General features: G+C 45.3%; 1 protein-coding gene across 6 annotated transcripts in view; it reads right to left on the bottom strand.

Moving 5' to 3' along the window:
• il1rapl1a (interleukin 1 receptor accessory protein-like 1a) overlaps window positions 1-14,559 on the bottom strand; it is a 193,700-nt gene that overhangs the window by 162,625 nt on the left and 16,516 nt on the right. For 3 of the 6 annotated variants that reach the window (XM_052082245.1, XM_052082249.1, XM_052082250.1), the window contains exon 1: window positions 11,492-11,987. The exons of 2 other annotated variants lie outside the window; for them this stretch is intronic. The gene's annotated coding sequence lies outside the window, so the exon portion shown is untranslated. Of the gene's footprint in view, window positions 1-11,491; window positions 11,989-14,559 lie in introns of those variants that run through there. One more of the 6 variants, XM_052082248.1, reaches the window with a different exon arrangement.

Raw genomic sequence — 14,559 nt, 5'->3', positions numbered from 1 at the left:
CAGCTCAGCCCGGACACCGGCAAAGGTAAACCTCGGCATGGTGTGAAATTGCTGAAGCATTCCCCGAAAGCTTTCAATTCGAGAGCGCAGAAAGAGGTCCGCGATTGGCTTTGTACACTTGAGCTGCTTGACAGACACACAGCTGCTGTCCCGCCATGGCGGATATGTTACCATATGTTGCAAACAGGCGGGGGGGAAAAAACTAACAAAAAAAAAAAAACAGCGGAGAAAAAGTGAACGTCGGAGAAGAATAGGACCGTACATGTGCTGGGTGTACTTCTTTCTTATCTCAACTGTGCTGGATGAAACACTTTGGTGCGACATTTCACTTAAAAACAAAGCTCCCTAAAGGCACAGAAGGCCGGCTTGAGCTTTTTTCAAGAGGCGAGGAAAGAGCATGCACGATGGTTTATTCACGGTAGAGCCGATCCCGTTGGCTGGAGGAGGCAGCCTCGTGTCAATGGAGCCTAAACGACGCCAATAATGTTCCCACCGCTCGGTCCCCGGGGTCTTAACTGTTTAAAAATCGATTCTGCGCTCCACTAGGGGCAGCCTGGGAATACCATACAAGAGGAAGAAATTGAAAGGAAAGGAGGAGGTGGCAAGGGAGATTGAGAGCTGAGAAAAGGTTGCAAAAGAGAGATTCGAGTGAGTGGAAACTTCAATTATCTCTTCATCCTCATCTCGGCCCGTCTGTAAAACACAAATGGCAAAGACAAAAACCAATCCGGCTTCATTTGCAAATTTCCGGTGGGCTGTGAAATCTTTCCCGACAATCGTGATACAATTACAATTGAAAATGAAGAGCGCCGTAAGCTACTTAAATCAATTCCTCGTGCCGGTCATTTCTAATTCATGCCTGACATGGATACGCTACATGTATCACTAAAACGACATGGGGAAGGATGACCACAACACATTTCTGTTCTATCCACCGTCTATAGCACTTACAGCCGCAGTGCATCGCAGCTGACTTTAGGTCCCGCCCCCCGCCCGGTCGCTATTCAATCACAGAAAATATCTGGACACATTACCATTGACATTTACACAATTGAGTTTTCCTTGAACGTATTTGATGAATTTAAGAGGAAGTACCCACAAAAACCTGCAACCTCCACTCTGAAAGGCCAGAGCCGAGATTGATCAGTGGGCATGCTGATAGTTAACCGTATCGCCTCGATGCGATTTACATTGAGAGCAATTACACTTGGAATTATTCTTTCCACTTCACCGCTATTGTAAAACACACAACGCACCATTTCGTCACACCCAATGAGGATACGGCAGTGAGCTAGCACAAGAAGCTAATGTAGCACTCTACAGCTTCACACAGTGCTCCATCCTCAAATAGAGGAGTCCAGTCACAGGAAGATTCGAAGCATATGTCGATAACAGCTTGGAGTGAGATTCCAAACAAGACAATGGGAAGGGAACAAAAACAGGAAGTGGTAACATCACTAAAAGCAAGACGGTGCGCAGTCATATACATGACGACTGGCCATCTTATATCTTCAGGAAGGGATGGGAGGAAAAAGCAAAAGACACAGCAGAGTGACCTCTTTGAACGAATGCAAATACTGGTCAAACTTGAAAATGGGAAATTCAGACTTCAAGGTTCCACGGTACGATTGAAATTTAGTTCTTGATGCATTTACTGCAGAGATAACACAGTTCCTCCCTTTAAAAAAATAATTAAAAAGAAAAAAAAACAAACGCTGACTTAGATGTTGTTTACGGCACAAAAACACAAAGCACTCTTGTGGCCACCGAAATTCTGCCGGGAGCGAAAGGAGGAAAATGGGGTGACATTACGCTGGCATCCCAGCGGGGCCCGCAGCGCCGAGATCCAGCTGTGTCGCAGGTTTGATCCAGCCTGGGTGAGCCTTCCCAGCGGGAGCGTTCCAGAAATGTTCCTTGCCGAGCACAACTTGCTGAACTGATCTTTTGATCCATGCTTAAAATTCAGGAGCGACTCTATCATGATGACGATGTGCGGAAGAACCTGGCAGCGCTGACCTCAACGCTCTCTTTGGAATGAACCAACATCTTTGACCTCTTGGAAATTATTTCTACTACTTCGCAATCTTGTACAATGTCATCGTTTGAAAGTGTAAGGCCCCCATCCCCTCAAAAAACTTTGACGCAGAGGTATTTCAGATTCATGCTGCATCATACATGATGTTTTATGTATTTTTCCAACAACATGTGATTAAACAGGAAGTATCATAAAGTATACCCCCTCAACAAGAACCCAAGAGTACAAATGACAAAAATGGTCTACATTTTTGTCATCCAAACACTCCAGACTTTGCATCTGTCGAATATGTCCTTCAAATATAATAGCGCAACCTTTTGAAAGACACAACGGCATTGCAGGCAGATGATGAAGGACGCACGGGAATCCAAAATATCTATAATGTTAAAATGAGTTCCGTCAAAAACAGACCAAACAAAACTGAGGTTTTGTCTCTCTCTGAAATGGCCGTCAAGTGGAACACTGCGAATGGGCGTCATTCATTAATTTCTTCTAATTGCAAAATCAGTGTTTATGCCAAGAAAAGAAAGCACTGACGGGTGCACCTGAGTGTGGTCGGTCGAAGCCGGCAGTAAATCACAAACTTTTTCCAAGTACCTTTTCTACTTCTTAAAAGCCTTCTAACAAGAAGATATATGAGCTTTACTGGTTAAGGAAGCAATGAACTTAAAGACAAGGAGATTCAGATGTGGGCTTGAAACCACCACCCTGTCCTATCAGTTTATTTGTTATTATTATTTTTTGTTTGTTTACAGAGTGACACGAAAAATTGGTGAACATGTCAATTCTAACAGGGCGCCAGGAATGTCTCACAGACCAATGCAGTCATTGCATGCAAATTCCACAGTTCTCAAAGTGAAGCAGACACGAGGTACTCCATCTAGTGGTAAGTGAAAGAATTACTCAATTTCAAAGTTAAAATTGCGATGACACCGTGGTTTAATTGTTTTGGGTTTTTTTTTAATCCATTTTCTAAGTACATTTCAGTTGTATTTAACTTTTAAGTGCAATTGTTTTGAATTTAGGCTTTTCAAATTTTTGGTTTTCAAACGTTTGTTTATGTCGGATTTCTGTGAACGCATAAAAATTATGATATGAGTCAATTCCCTCCCCACGCATTCTGAAACCGTGCATGTTACAGTGGCTTATAATAACATTAATCCCACACTTTGGGTTTACTACACTACGTATCATTAAATTTTGGTCATTATCGTGGTACTTGAAGAGCCAAGTGCTTTTTGAGGTGAAACTAACTGAAGGAATCACTTTTATGGACACATGGCCAATGTAAACTGCCTTATTTATTGATTTATTTTTGCCTACACCATTGTGTGGTGTCAAATTTGTTGGTCATTCCACGCATTGCCCATGTAACTCACGCCCCTCCCCCCAAGGTCTGAGCTTGATCAAACTGAGTGTGTATGATGATAATGATACTGTTTGAAAGTCAGCGATATGAAATGCTCCAATAGACCCAGGAAATTCCTTGTTCATTGTTTTCTTTTTATACGCATGGATATATTTTACCAGCATTCTTCGTTTCAGCACATGAATGGCAATATAAATTCTGATTATTCAGAGAGTACACTTGGGTGGGGGGCGGGGGGCGGGGGGAGGAAACAATGTGATTTCCAATCAAGGAAAATGGTAAATGCTCATCACTCAGTCTGTCCCCTGAGGAAGTCTGCTTTTTGTATAGGCACAGTGTGTGAGCGAAAGGACTCCTGCTGGGCTCAGGAAGGGGAGAAAACGGTTGCACGGTCCTCTAGGATGGATTTCCTATGTCACAATGCATGTGAACACGGCACAGCACGGGTGTATATGCGCTCCCTCCAACTCGGCCTCTGCGGAATGTCGACACGCGTGTCTTTAGCGCCTTTTGTGCAGCAAATTGCAATGCGCTGCCGTTTTCCCATCGTGGAGGCTGTAAGGCCGAAGCATTCCTTATCTGACATCCTGCAAAGCCAGACTGTTCATCCCGGAGGTGTTAGCATGCAGGAAGATGGCGGAGGGAGAGGAGGAGAGGTGCCAGATCACCACTCAGGCCAGGAACACGATTGACTGGGCCTGTGTGTCACATCTCCACACAGACACAGCATATGCGGGATCAACACCAACATACAGTAGATGCCTCTGACCCTCGACAATGACGCTGCAATGTTGCCACGGCTCTTCGGCCTCGTGACAACGAAAAAAAAGCTCGGATCTTGCCAAGAATCCATTTTACGCATTGTTCACCGAAACATCCTCACTTGTGTTAAATTTTTACCAATATGAATGCTCGGGAATTGAAATTGTCCAAAAGTGTGATTGAATCAATTTAGGAGTTGGGAACCTATTTATAAAGATAAATAGTCAGAAACCGTGAAAACGCACCAATAATGCATCGGTCTGAACGAGACGTTTGAAAATCAACAATGGGAGGGAACAGGAGTGACCCGTTTTCAGTTCTCCACAGTACAAAATCTGAGAGGAGGCTAAACGCCAGCAATATAACAGACCACTGCAGCAAAAGGGGAGATCGGAGAGTAGAACGGCATAACAACAGGGTAAGCTCAATTATTTTGGTATTTCTCGCCATATATCCTCAAACGTTTCACCAACGAGTCGCTGACCATTCGTTTGATCAATGGTGCACTTGGTTTTCATCACTAATCTGGTATGATCTTGGTAGAACCGGAACCCTGATCGATCAGTTCCAAGAAATCGTACCTAGTGGCATTTGTATGATTATTGCTTGTGATCCTTTGGCGGGAGGATTTGCATCTCGACTCAAATGCCCACAAGACAAGTAGTGGATAACATGACCCAGAGAGATGGTCATGGACTTAGTGAGCAACCGCCCTCTACAGCTATAGAAAAAAGGTGGACAGCTTCAAGATCCTCCTACTCCACATCTCATCAGACCTGGTCTACCAACATCTCTCATGAATTGAGGGATTGTCAGATCTCTCATGGAGAACCTGCTGATCCAGTTTTGGTCCGCAGGTGGACTGCAAAGAACAATGGGGTGCCTTGAGCGCACTTCCTTCCGAAAGACGTTACAAGGCATTGGAATCTAGAACCGCAAGACTCAAAAACCGCATGTAACAGCACGCCGTGAAATGCATTTGTCTGTCCCACAGAGACAAAGGACTAGCCCCTTACCTGCCACCCCTTCTCACACAGAGGCAACGGTGAAGCAAAAAGCAACTACATTACCCAAATGGAAATCGATAAAACATGACTAAAAAGTTCCATTTTAACTTATTTCAACTTCAATTCGCGAGCAGCGCTTCTGTAACGTCATCCACAATGGACTCACTCGGAACCCCGACTGATCAGGAACTAGCCATTTGCCTGAGGTAATGCCTCATTAGTCGGGTGATTCACGAGTTTGGCGAGTACGTCAAACAAAACAGGGGCCATCCTCGCTTGTGAGTCTGATGAGGAGAAATTGGACAGATTGGCTGGACTGAGAAAGCGTTTAGGACGACTGTCTGTGTGTTGCGTTTAAAAGATCGGAGTGGCTTCGGACTAGGGGCGCACTCATTAGAGCGCTAGGGAGCTAATAGCCGCGATCCTTTCGTCGACATCAAAGATGGCTGTTCAGCACACAGGCGCGTTTATTGCAGCCCTGCGCGGCCCTGGAGACTCATTGCAGCATAACACACAGCGCTGCAGACGCCAAAATTAAATGTCCACAAACATCAGCGAGCCCTCTCCCGCCTCCCGTTGCCTCCGATTGCTTCTTCGCCAGATCTCACATGGCCTGTTTGTTGTTTGGATTTTTTTGGAGGAGTTGGGGTGGGGTGGGGGGGGGACTTCACAGCTTGAGAGCAGAGGCCATCGTAGCCACTTTCAGACGCGGGTTGACAAGGCAAACAGAAAATTGAGTCCCTCATCGCTCCTTACTCGCAATGCAGTCCGCCGAGAGACCGCGGCTTAATATTTCACCGCCGCAAGCAAATCTGATTCTGACGTGGTTCTGACGAGGAACTGCAAGCTCAGAGATTTTCATAAGCAACGTCTCCAAGGAACACGCCGGCGAGTCGCTTTCCATGCCAATCCTGTACGAGCGATGAAATTATAGTTTTAAAGAGATTACGGCCTGTAAAATATTAGTTGAGTCCGACGGTTCTCCCCGAGACTGAGCGTGTTGGTATTATGTTGCGGCGAGAAAAACAAAGAGCGGCTGCAACGGGTTGCCTTTACCTGCCTGCCGGCTTTGCAAGGTCATGTGTGTGGGTTGCATATTGACACACGTGAACACAGTTCAGACATTTATCATTCTGCAGTCGTTTATGATATTGCATCCGTGCACTCCCATCCAAAAAGTATATTTGTGCTTGTGGTATAGCAGTATAGCGCTTTCTTGATCATATGATTTAATGTGGTTAAGTTTGACACAAATGTGACAGTTAAGGTGGGGAAAAAAACATGAGATGGAAGGCGACAAGTTTTATTATCGTTAACATAGTGTCATTATAGATGCATGTCGATACATTGGAATAGCATGAAAAAAATAATTGGGTAGTCAAACACAAACATTTCAACTCTTACAGAACTATTATTATATAATATTATATTTCTAATGGAATGGGAGGCTCACTGAACGTTTCGAACACCTTTTTTTGTTGCCGCTGAACGTGGATGCAGCTCAACTTTGAGTGACAGCGAACCAAATGAAAGGGAATCAAGAGTGCCTCTGGTGGTCATAGCCATGTACTGCACTCCACTCTGCCTCACTTGAAGACACGACTAATCAACAATCAACTTCACGTGGTTCAGCTAATTTGTAACAACCAATTAATTGATCGTTATGCCCAATTTATAAACGGTAGTTCACTTCTTTTGACAGTCGTATCACACAAATCATCATCACAATCACACAACATCATAAGCTGCTCAGATATAACGAGGCATGTAAAGTCAACCATATCTCAACCACCAAAAACATGATTTGTTTCCTCTTTGATTCTTCTGAGGGCCTTTAATCACTCCAACTTGTCTTTATGCACCTGAGTGAGGATGAGCACTTCATAAACTCCAAAACAAACATCAGAGGAAAGCTAGTTTGAGGAGGCGAAGCAATGTACATGTGACTAGCTTAGCATTACTGCAGCCGGCACACAAATCACTGACAGGTTCCAGGATGCACCAGTGCCTTTTTTTTCTTTTTAATTCCCAGGCGGCAGCCCCTTTTTGTGTTATGGTCATGTGACTGCACGCCCGTTCCTCAATAATTGAGCGGTTTGAACCCTTGAAGCCACCGCGCCTGGAAATGAAAAATCCTCAGCTCGCGCATCCAAATGATTATTCCTAAACAAAGCGTGTTAAATGGACGCCGCCGCCTCTGCGGCACTCTCCATCTGGAGGATGCTGCGTGACAGCTTCCCTTAAATTACAAATATCAATCTGCCTCAGTGGGAGCTCAGCCCACCAGCAGCCTCTCAGGGGTCCGCGTCAAAGCGGGCGGCCCTAAGAACCCCGCAACCATCAAAAGTGACGGGCACGATTCATGCTTTATTTGCCGGAGCGTGACGGATCGGCATTCCGACAAAAGTCAATGTTTGGACAGCAAAAGGGACGTCATGCATATACGACGCTCAGTTTGCTTGATGTTGACGCTGTCGTGCTTGTTAATGCGGTAAGAGTAGAAAAGTGTTGGGTGTTGAATCATTTGATGCAGACAAGTGTCGGTGTTGTACCCTCTCAGTACGGAAAGTACAGCTGTTGAAACACCCACGCAGCGGCTTCACCCCTGAATAAAGTCAACTTGTCAAAATAAGTTAATTCGTTATTAATAAAATGTCAATTCATTCTAACTCTTAACGGTCTTGTGTGATCGACATTTAGGTTGTGTGCGACTCAAGGCAAAGTTTGATAATATTTTTTTGGGGGGGCGGGGGTGATATCACAATCTCTCAGTACAATATATCCTTCTAAGATGATGACTGTTGCGAACTGGCCTAACATGACAAAGCAGCCCTAAAAATAACATTACGTTTAATCCATATTTTCTCTGAATCTGATTCCACAACAAATCCCATTTTGTGAGCGAAACCCCCCGCCCCCCCAAAAAAGTTTTAAATCTTAAAATTGAGCAGTTTACATCCATGTTGCCTTTTAACGAGTAACCCTTTTCTCACCAACGGATTCACACAAACCCGGCAACTGACTTGCAAAATCAACCGTTTCGAGTCAAGTGTATTTTGCTTGTCGATCTGGGTTAGCCCCGCCCATTCCCTCCCTCCTCTCCCTCCACACCCCCAAGACACAGAGCGACAGACGTTGGCTCGGAGGGCTCTCAATCTGCCGTGTGATCAGCGGGACTCTCCCCGAGCGTGTTTCCCCCTTTCCCTGCCACCACCACCGGCTGTCCGCCTGCGGCCACGCAAGCGCTCGCGCTCGCCGTCCAACTGCTCCATCGACGCAATTCTCAACAGGATCGCCTTCGAGTGGCGAGTCGGCGGCACAGTTTAATTCAATCAACGCGAGGGGTGACGGGCACACAATTCAATGAAAGGGGAGGCTTATCACAGGGAGCGAGCCTCATATTTGGTCACCTTCATGTCTCTGAATAAGGTGACCGTGTAGCATGTTGACTTTTTTTCGACAGCAAACTAGCAAACTATACCTCCGCTAGTTCTCGCCAAGTATTACTCAAGACGTTTTTAATCCACAATCAAGTCCATGAAATTGCCGTATATACGTCGGGCTTTGCCGATCCGATTATTGGGAAATCCGAAAACCGCTCCACGACTGTTGAGCGAGGCACACGGCAGAGAAGCTCGAGTGGAGCTTCACCGGAAATCGATGTCATAATTAAGATGGCTCGTATGAAATATGTATGAAGCGTTTTAGAATAATCCGCATGCCAACGCTGGGTTGCGGCAACGTCACCGAAGTGCAATACAAAAAAAAAATTGTGAAAATGTCAATGCACACACAAAGAAATACAATATTTAGAATTCTGCCCAAATATTTCAAGTGACTTCGTTGAGAGACCCGGGGGCCAGTCGAACATCCTCCACATGCAAGATTGGAACAAAGGAGCTGTCTGTTTCAGCACCGCGGACAGTTCCGCACGTCTGATCTCCCGCCTTCCGTGTGACAGACAATTGACACTATCGTCCCCCAGATCACCACTAAACGACAACTCTTCTGTGTTAAATTCACAACAACAACAACAACAAAAAGAGTTTGGAACGCTATCACGTCGTCATAAAACGCCAAAGAAATCATGAAAGGAGAAGAAGTCATTAATAGGTTGATAGGTTAATAAGTTGAAGAACTCAACATCACATTTTTGTGTAGACGTCACCAACAGAAAGCATCACACCCGAACAAAAGCCACCTGTGAGTCAGGTCATTTCACAAAGCCCTTGTCACAATTTTTATTTTTGGAAGCAATCGTCACTGTCTAGGAAGTACTTTTATAGGCCACAACACATGGTGGCGCTGATGTCATTGAACGTCAGATGCCGCGCCGCCGTCGGGAAGCTTCGATTGATAATCCGCTTGGCTGGATTCTGTGTAAAAACGCACAGGCAGATGCATTTTGGATCTTTTCGTGCAGCTCTGCCGCAGTAATTTTGATGACGCTGCAGAAAAGGAGCAATCATATGGAAACGAAACAAAAGCGAAAAAAAGATCTATCGTCTAGTGCGGACCATCATTCGTGGAAAACGGTTGTCGATCAGCATTTAGCATTCACGCGATTGAACAGCGGCATAAAAACCTACAATGGTTCCCTCAGGCCAAATTCAATATACAAGCACATTGTGTTTACATGCTACATTCACACAGCATTATATACAGCACACTATTTTAACTGCTATTACTACTACTTGGCGACGACCATTATTACTACCCCTAAATTTTACATCGAAAGGCAAGTCGAATGTTTGCAGTGACTAACCTTGAGATGGCCCTTTTCGACCTCGGAGGATCACCATACTTTTTGCTAGTACGCCCCAAAATGGCTGACACAGCAACCACGAGACCGTTTCTTCTTCTTCTATTACGACTGCTGCTACAATGCCATGCCTTAAATTATCTGGCTTGGATGAGTTGAATATTTACTTTTTCAGGCCTCATAGGGCCGCCATGCTTGAGTTTGGCAAATACGAGTAGTCCTACGACGAACGTAGGACTAACGTCTTTGCGCCTCCTTTGACTTTGTAGGGGCGCCATACCGATGCCTGGTTTTGACAAATACAGACGTAACAACCATTGAGAACTTCAACCACCAGTCCTAGTACTATTACAACAGCCAGCCACACTTTTCGGCCTTCGGTGAAGCCAAGTATGTGCGACCCCAAACTGTGTCCACTTTCGACCCTTCAGGGCCACCATATTTTTTGCTTATTTGGGGAAAAATGATAACTACAAGCACAACTTCGACGGCAAATTTGATGCCACGGGTGAGTCGGGTATGTGTTTCCTCAGGGATCTCCCTTGTTAAATCTGTATGGTGCCGTACTCTCTGCTTTTCGCTATCATTCACTCGCACTGCGACTAAAAGGGTTTTTTTTCCTTTAGAATTTTATTAGCCCTCAAAATTTTCAACCTTGGTCCCCTTTTCCTACCTGCCAATTTTTGCACAACCAAGCAACACGCGCACACAAAATCAACACACATAGATCGATAGATCAAGGGATTGTTTTTTTTTTCCTTTTTAATTCAACTGGGGTAGCGTGACTGGATTTCCAATCGACAAATGGGAACCCGTAATCCTGCGTCATTTTGATTGACGGCAAGTTGGCACCCCCTTCCTGCCACGACATAAGAGCAAAGGCTTACCATAGAGGGTCGAGGTGGGGGTAAGTATGGAACCTGACAAGCAACATATATTACAAGGTGCAAGTTTGAGGTCTTGTGCAGTGTGGTGTGCACATGATCAAGTGAGTCCATTACCTCACCCCCCCCCCCCCACCTCCCACACCCCTGCAACCCAACCCCAATAACACTGCGACTGTCATATCATGAGAAGTTGTTGTGCGGCCAATAAAAATTAAAAGTTGCCCTGGATGTCATTATCAATAAAACTGTCATTGCGTAGTATTTATTATTTATAATGGTGTTTTTTATAGTCTTAAAGAGACAGTGTCTTTTCCTATTACACCTTTATCTAAACCCCCTTTCTCTACGTGTGTGTGTGTGTGTGTGTGTGTGTGTGTGTGTGTCTGCACTGCAGATGGCTTTACCGGTGACTTCACAGCTAAACGGGCAAAAGAGCCGTGAGACAAAGAGGTACATTCCAAAAGAGACACTGCGACAGAAACAAATGGGGAGAAGAAAAAAAATCCTGCAATGTTGTTTTCTTAATTTTTTTTTTTTTTTTTTTTACATGTTCCCCATAACTCTTGTCATCCCTGAAGCGTTTCTTCATCCCTTCATAGTATCAAAGTGCAAACTTTAAGGAGGATCGGGAGGGGGAGGGAGGGATTTGGGGGCAAAAAAGTGGCCTACCTTCAACTGGATTCCCAAAAGAATAATATTAAAAAATGCTCCGGAGCTCTTTCCCGAGTCAGTTAGTCAGTAAGGGGGTAAGTCTTCTTTGGACATGACAACTCCAAGAGGAAAAGAGGAAGGTTCCATAAAATGGATGGATGGATAAATGGATGGGAAGTGAGGTCACCCATTCAGCCCCAAATAATCCCAATTGAAGGCAGGAATCTCGTCAGAGGAAAAGGACGGAGGCTGACAAGTGCGTCAGGAGCTCTTAAGTAGAATATTTCAATGGGTGAAAAAGCAAGGAGATTGGGGTAACCTGGGGTGGGTGGGGGGGGAGGGGATGGGGCTAAGGTTCCCAAGAGTCACCCCCCTGTCCTCCTCCTGATGACTTTCTGAGGCAAAGGGTGCCCGGTAATCTAATCCTCGGCCATCCCAGACGCGCTGCTCCTCGTGCGGCCACGCTGCTGCGCAGGGAGAGAAGGCGGCAAATGAATGCACGCAGAAAAATGGTCACATCCAATAAGGGGGAGGATGGAGAGAGAGAGAGAGAGAGAGGGAGAGGGAGAGAGGTAGGGGGTGGGGGGGGGGGGCGGCATTCCTCCTCAGTACGGCTCTATGGCTGCGGTGCGACCAGTCTGCCCATGGTCCTAGTGCCTGTCCAATTCCTACGGCGTGCTATCCCACCGCTGCTGCATCATTCTTCATCATCATCAGTCATTCATGGACTTGATTGCTCTCACGGAGTAATCAACACATCTATATACATCGTTTCTCGTACTGGTTTTCTTTCTATCCATCTATCAGCAATCTTCATCTGTATTTGTTCTCTCGTTCACTCGTCTGTCCATCCATCCATCTCTCAATCCAGTCATCTTTCAACTGTCATTTGTCCCTCTCCGTTCATCATTCTCTCAGTCGATCCGTTTTGATCCGGGTGACCATCTATTAATTGGTTAAGCTATCCGTTTATTCTCCATTGCCTTACATTCAATTTTCTCTCAAGAGCCTCAGTCTGATAATCCACTAGTCTCCTCGTCAAATACTTCTTTCAGTCCGTCCGTTTGCATGGAGACTCATGTGACATGATCTATTCCGATCTGGTGTTTACATTTGCCAATAAATGCAATCGGAACGGCTATTTGATAGCCGCGTGACACGTGACATCAACGTCCATGTAACATTCACTCATACATGACGGAAACGCTCCCTTGTCGACAAGTCCCTTCAACCATTTTCAAAGTTGGGTGCTAGTTTCAGTGCCATCCTGTTGATTGACTCACTATGGAGCAAACAAACATAACCTCCTGGCGATCCACATGCGGCGCCGTCTCCGAGGAGCGGCGCGCACTGTGTCCAGATGGCCCGCGGAGGAGGTGAAGATGGACGCCGCGATGGCTCTTTGTAGACGCGCGTGTGCGTCGTCGTTCGTCGTGACTGGCGACTCGAACGCGCACAGCTGCCACAGGAAGACCACCCTCTGTTCACTGACATCATGGCCCCAATTAGATTTTTTGAAAAAAATATTGTTAAGATGTGGGGGGTATTTTATTGTAGTGAAGTTCCACGATTGAATATTAGGGAATATTCAAAACATGGCATTTGAGGCTGTTAAACTGTTTGTCAATGAAAAAAAAATCTGGCACGCGCCGCGGTCTAAATCTGCATGGAGGCAGGTTAGACTGGGTGTTGGTAAACTTGCGGAGGCCTCCAAGACAGCATATTTAAAAAGACAGTTTTTCACCGTCGTGGGCATGAACACAAGTAACTCGATACGCCACCAGTCAAAGTGGCTCTTCTCATTCCCTTTAAATGCAGTCACCGATGAAGACATATCTGTGCTGAAAAGGACGTGCGTGACCGGTGGCAGATGACGGGCAGGTACCCTCATTTTATGAGCTGATGATAACTGTTGGGCATAAATAATTCTGCACACCTCATACAATATATCTCACCTCACTACTGACAATTTTGACAATAATTCAGGTTTGATTTCTTCAATGACTCATATTTTAACTTAACTTTCAAGTGTACTGTATTTGTAACATACAGCACAGATGAAATTTCCTCCCTCTCAACATAAAACAATATTCATGGATGAAACACATTGACATCCTCGCACATGTCCATGGAACTCAGAATCCGTCTCCCTGTGCCTCAGTCAAATTCAGCAAAACTGCGTTCGACTAGCTGTAACGATACGGAATTATCCGGGTAGGGGTGGATTCCACAATCAGACAAATATCCTGGACCCGAAAGGGGTTATTTACAAACAAAAACGCAAGTACGGATTATGACACTGGTACAGTAACCAGGAGAACAACGAGAAAAACAAAAAGAACCTTGCAAAAGGCAAAGAGAAGAAAATAGATTGTCACAAAAAGATAAGAGGACCAAAACGTGTATAATACAAACAGAGAATATTCTTACAAAACTGAGAATACTACTTACGCAAGAGAACTACAGAAAACTACAACTTGAACAAGGGCTTGAGCAAGGCGAATTTTCCAACACTCAGTTGTCGGCTTGGAAGTCCTTAAATAGTCCGTTAGTCATGATGGGTAAGTAGGCGCGTGGCTGGACAGATCGGAACTCCTCCGCCATCTGCTGGAGACTAACAGAAACTGAATCATAACACCACCAGTCCATCTGTGGCTCCTGACTTTGATGTGGTCTGAGTAGACATATAGTTTGGACCAAGAGTGCCTAAGTGCAGTCCGTAAGAGTCCCCTATCCCGCCTGTTTTGAACGTCTTGCCTTTTGAACACACCCGTTTCAAATGATCAGTTCATAGTATCGAATCGGCTGATACTGTGGTCAAGAAAGCTGTTAAAAGGACTCTGAAGTCGCCGTTTCTACTGTCACCTGAAGACTTGGGGCCGGGGTTGGGAGTTTAGATAGAGGGACATTGACAGGCTAATTTCGCATCTCAACGTGGTTCCTACCGCGAATTGGGCTTGCACATTCAGGACTGCAGTCCTGTTTTTGTTTTAATGCTTCAAAAAAAATTAAAAAAGAGCAGCTTTTCCTCACATTTCGGAGACTGCAGTGGGAAAGTTGCAGCCGGCTCCAAGTGTGGCCTGAAT

Source organism: Hippocampus zosterae, chromosome 12 (genome assembly GCF_025434085.1).
Source record: "Hippocampus zosterae strain Florida chromosome 12, ASM2543408v3, whole genome shotgun sequence".
NCBI classification, from domain to species: domain Eukaryota; kingdom Metazoa; phylum Chordata; class Actinopteri; order Syngnathiformes; family Syngnathidae; genus Hippocampus; species Hippocampus zosterae.
The sequence above is the reverse complement of the archived record's forward strand: the minus strand, read 5'-3'. Positions and strand labels throughout refer to the sequence as shown.